At 38.5% G+C, this 5461-nt stretch overlaps 1 pseudogene; it reads right to left on the reverse strand.

Moving 5' to 3' along the window:
- LOC121223006 (DNA-directed RNA polymerase IV subunit 1-like) overlaps window positions 1-371 on the reverse strand; it is a 6856-nt pseudogene extending 6485 nt beyond the window's left edge.
- Window positions 372-5461: the final 5090 nt, after the last annotated feature.

Here is a 5461-nt window from a genome sequence, read left to right on the forward strand (position 1 = left end):
ATTTCCTTTAATTGCCACTATGATTTTTTTTCCATCATCAGAAATTACCAAACACATTGTTTAAACCTATTATAAATGTCATAATTAAAAAAAAAAAGCTTGCGATCTTAAAAATATCATGGAAACCTTGTGTTTCGTGTCAGATTATATTTTGCTTTTTCTACTAAAATAATGATAAATTAATTATTGTATATTATATTAAAGAGTAAATTAATTTTTCTTTATTAAAATTTAAACAATTTTTATTGTTAAAAATTGACGTGTATATAATTAAACAGAAAAAAAAGAAACGAAAGGGATGAAGTCACCTGTTTGAACACAGGTAGGAGGGAAATAGATTTCGAAGCAAGAATTCCAGCATTCTTTGCCATTTTTGCGTATCCAAAGTAACGAAAAAAGATAAGGTACAAAGCCTATATCAACAATAATAGCACTACAACTCTTTATTATTAAAATTAAAACAAACAACCCTTCTTTTTTTATTGAATCAGGAATAAGTCAAGATGAAGTCAGATGTTAAATAGTAGTTGTAATAAACGGTAAATAAAAAATCACACAAAGTTCAATTCCAGGGAAGAGAGGTGATACATGGATCTCAAATACAAGTCTTTCCTTAGACAGAATATCCTTTATATAATTTAATAGCACAATTAAATATATATTATACCCAAATATAAAGAAAAATAGAAAAAAGAACACAAGAGATTTAACGAGGTTCGGTAAATTATACCTACGTCCTCGGGCACTAACACCAGATGATAACTTTACTATCTCCAAAATATTACAAACAAATAGAATTCCTTAAGAATTCTCAAATGGGAGAAGAGAGAAAACTAAGAGAGAAAGATTGGTTGGGATGGTTGAAATGAGAAATGGTTAGGCCTATTTATAGTTGAAGTTCAGGGACTAACTTGCAAATGGCCTAAAAAATTAGGGACCAAAATTGCAATTATCCCTTTCAACTTTAAACAACTTGCCAACTATTTTTTTTCTTTCGGTGCCATTTGCACCTCCCACCATTTTTGACTTTTCAACCCCTTTTTAATTTAACTTATCAACAATCTCCACCTTGAGATTTGATTAGGATAATCACATCTTCACACACTTCCTTCAACTCCCCAAATTCGATAAAGCTATCTTTTGTAGTGCCTCCAAATGCGCTCTCGAGCGCCATACACCTAAAGGTGCTCAAATTCTCAGGATGTTAATCAAGTTCAAACAATGATTAAACTTGATTGTTGTTACCACCTTGGTCATCATATCTGCGGGATTATCTGTTGTTGGAATCTTCTCAGTAGAATTTTTCCTTTTTCAAAGACTTCCCGCACAAAGTGATATCTTACGTCGATATGCTTGGTTCTTGAATGATGACTTATTTTCGCTAAATGAATACGCCTGACTGTACAATATAACTATGTATTTGAACAATCCAAGTCTTCATAATCCTTAAGCAATAGCCTCCTTAACGTTCTGTATTTATTTCCTCTGTGTAGACAGCTACTGTAACTGTAAGGTAGACTCCAATCACTGGCTTTCGCAAGATAACAGTACCCGTAGTGAACGCGTTTATCTAAAAGCAAAGTCGGAATCAACATATCCAACTACAAACTGACCAAGTGCTTCATCCTGTTCAAAAATTAAACCAACATCTACGGTTTTTCGAAGATACCGTAGAATCCATTTCACAGCTTGCCATGTCCTTTCCAGGATCATGCATATACCTGCTCACAACTCCAACAGCTTGTGAAATGTCAGGCCTCGTACACACCATCGCATACATCAAACTCCCAACTGCATTAGCATATGGGACTTTCGCCATATATTCTCTTTCATCTTCAGTCTTCGGAGATAATTGAGCACTAAGTTTCAAATGAGAAGCAAGTGGGGTACTTACATGTTTTGTGTTTTCATTTACACCAAAACATTGTAATACCTTTTTCAGATATTGCTTCTGATTTAAACAGAGCTTGCCTCTCGGTCTATCTCTACTTATCTCCATGCCGAGAATCTTCTTGGCCTCACCTAGATCTTTCATCTCGAACTCTTGATTCAACTGAGCCTTCAGCTTATCTATCTCATTTTGGCTCTTCGAAGCGATTAACATATCATCAACATACAAGAGTAGATAAATGAAAGATCCGTCATGCAGCTTCTGCAAATATACACAATTGTCATATTTGCTTCTTGTGTACTTCTGCCTTCTCATAAAGCTATCAAATCGCTTGTACCACTGCCTCGGGGATTGCTTCAATCCATATAGCGATTTGTTCAGCTTACAAACCCAATTTCTACCACCAGCATCTGTGTATCCTTCTGGCTGAGTCATATAGATCTCCTCTTCTAACTCACCATGCAAGAAAGCCGTCTTAACATCAAGTTGAGCTAGCTCCAAATTCAACTGTGCTACCAAGGCCAACAAAATTCTAATGGAGGAATGCTTCACAACAGGGGAAAATACATCATTGTAGTCAATTCCTCCTTCTGAGCGTAGCCTTTAGCTACCAATCTTGCCTTGTAGCGAATATCCTTCTTGCTAGGAGATCCATCTTTCTTTGCGAATACCCACTTGCATCCGATTGCCCTTTTACCTTTCGGTAATTGCGCCAACTCCCAAGTATTGTTCTTCCGGAGAGACTGCATTTCTTCATCCATGGCGCTTTTCCATTTATCACTTTCTAAGCTTTGCATTGCTTCTTGATAAGTGATAGGAATATCATCAACAACGGGAAGGGCGTAGGCCACCATATCAGTAAATCGAGCAGGTTTACGAATTTCTCTCCGTGGCCTTGCAACTGCAACTGGTTCTGGTGTACTTAGTGGTTCTTGGGTCAGAACCTCTTCAACCTCTAATTCCTCCATTGTGGCTGGAGAATTAGACTTATTAACTGGGCAAATCCCCATCTGCTCAAACTCCACCTGTTTTGGAGTACACTCCACCTGCTGTGGAGTATTGCTCGTCTGAATATCTTTATCTGCTACATTTTTCAATGTGGCAGATTCATCAAAGGTAACATCTCTGCTACAGATCATTTTCTTTGTGCTTAAGCACCAAAGACGAAATCCCTTCACTCCAGAAGTGATTCCCATAAAGAGAGCTTTCTTTGCCCTCGGATCTAACTTTGACTCCTTCACATGGTAATATGCAGTGGTTCCAAACACATGTAAGGAATCATAATCTGTAGCCGATTTCCAGACCATACCTCCATAGGAGTTTTTCTTTCTAATGCAGATGATGGCAAACGATTAACAAGATGGCCAGCGTATGTCACAGCCTCAGCCCAAAATTGCTTGCCCAACCCAGCATTGGACAACATACATCGAACTTTCTCCAGCAATGTTCGATTCATACGCTCTGCCACTCCATTCTGTTGTGGTGTATCCCTAACTGTGAAGTGTCGAACAATACCATACTCTTGGCACACATCGAAGAACGGATCACTTTTATATTCCCTCCATTGTCGTCCTAAGCCGCTTGATTTTCTTGCAGTCTGGTTTTCGATCATAGTTTTCCATTTAAGAAAAAACTCCAAGCACTTCATCTTTAGTTTTCATGGTATACACCCAAACTCTTCTGGAAAAGTCATCAACAAAAGTAACAAAGTAGTGTTTTCCTCCCAATGAAGGTGTCTTGGAAGGCCCCACACATCTGAGTGAATATATTCCAAAATACCTTTTGTATTATGGATAGCAGTGCCGAATTTCACTCTCTTTTGCTTTCCCAGAACACAGTGCTCACAAAATTTTAATTTGCAAGCCTTTGCACCTTTCAACAATCCTTGCTTTGCCAGAATTTGCAAGGATTTTTCGCTGGCATGTCCCAACTTCATATGCCACAACTGCATTGAGTCCAAGTCTTTATTACCGGAAGCTGCAGCGACTGCTCCAATAACTGTACTACCTTGGTAGTAATACAAGTTATTTTTCCTGATGCCCTTCAATATCACAAGTGCGCCAGATGTCACTTTCAAAATCCCATCTCTCATAGTAACAACTGAACCATTGGATTCCAAGGCTCCCAATGAGATGAGATTTTTCTTCAAACTGGGCACGTACCGAACATCAGTCAGAACTCTGGTTGATCCATCTTGATTCTTTAATTGGATTGAACCTATCCCAACAGTTTTACAGGCATTGTCATTGCCCATATAAACAACTTCTCCATTTAGTTCTACTAAATCAGAGAACCACTCCCGGTTAGGGGACATATGATAGGTACAACCCGAATCCAATATCCACTCATCTGAATGGAACGACGATGATGATGCAACCAGTGATAGTTCAGAGTCACTAGTATCATGCTTAGTAACACAAGCATCTACAGCAGCTTTTCCCTTATTCTTCAGCTTTGGACAATTTTTCTTCCAGTGGCCTTTCTCATGACAAAAAGCACATTCATCTTTCCCGAGTCTGGACTTTGACTTTGATCTCCCCTTTTGAGTTTTCTTCCGAGTGTATGAACGACCTCGGACTACTAAAGCTTCTGTATCTCTGATTGAGTTTTTCTGTTTGTCCTTCTTTCTCTGTTCATAACTGTATAAGGCCGCACAGACTTCGCTCAGAGATATATCACTCCTGCCATGAAGTAGAGTAGTTTCTAGGAACTCAAACTCCTCAGGAAGTGACCCCAACAGCATCAAAGCCAAATCTTCATCTTTGAATGTCTCATCCATATTCAGCAAATCAGTGACTAACTGATTAAATTTGGTGATGTGATCATTCATTGTGGTACTTGGGACGTATGTGAAGCGAAACAGTCTTTTCTTCAAGTGGAGCTTATTTTGACTGTTTTTCTTCAAAAATTTTTCTTCAAGTGCCACCCACAACTTATTTGCAGAAGTCTCCTTTGAAAAAGCATACCTCTGCTCTCGAGAAAGGCATGATCGAATTGTGCCACATGCCAACCGATTGATCGCCTTCCAATCTTTCTCCTGTACATCATCTGGTTTCTCTTCATCAATGGCAATGTCTAGACCCTGCTGAAAAGGGCATCTAGAACCTCACTTTGCCACATACCAAAATGGCCCGTGCTATCAAAGATCTCCACGGCCAATCTTGCATTTGCAATTGTCGGTCTTGTCCACATGGACGATGTTGAAGCTCCTACACCGACCGTTTTCTCCATAATCTTTCAATATACCTAAGGAAATCTTTTCTGATGTGGAAGATCAGTTTAAACTGCAACCACAGAGCATACTACGATTAACCTTCGGCTCTTGATACCACTTGTTGTTCCAATAGGGTCGGAAGCGTGTAAATTATTGTACTAAAAAATCACACAAAGTTCAATTCCCAGGGAAGAGAGGTGGATCACATGGATCTCTTAAATACCAAGTCTTTCCTTAGACAGAATATCCTTCTATAGTAATTTAATAGCACAATTAAATACTACTATTATACCCTCAAATATTGAAAGAAAAATAGGACAAGAAAGAACACAAGAGATTTAACGAGGTTCGGTAAA

This window comes from Gossypium hirsutum, chromosome D11, assembly GCF_007990345.1.
Source record: "Gossypium hirsutum isolate 1008001.06 chromosome D11, Gossypium_hirsutum_v2.1, whole genome shotgun sequence".
NCBI lineage: Eukaryota > Viridiplantae > Streptophyta > Magnoliopsida > Malvales > Malvaceae > Gossypium > Gossypium hirsutum.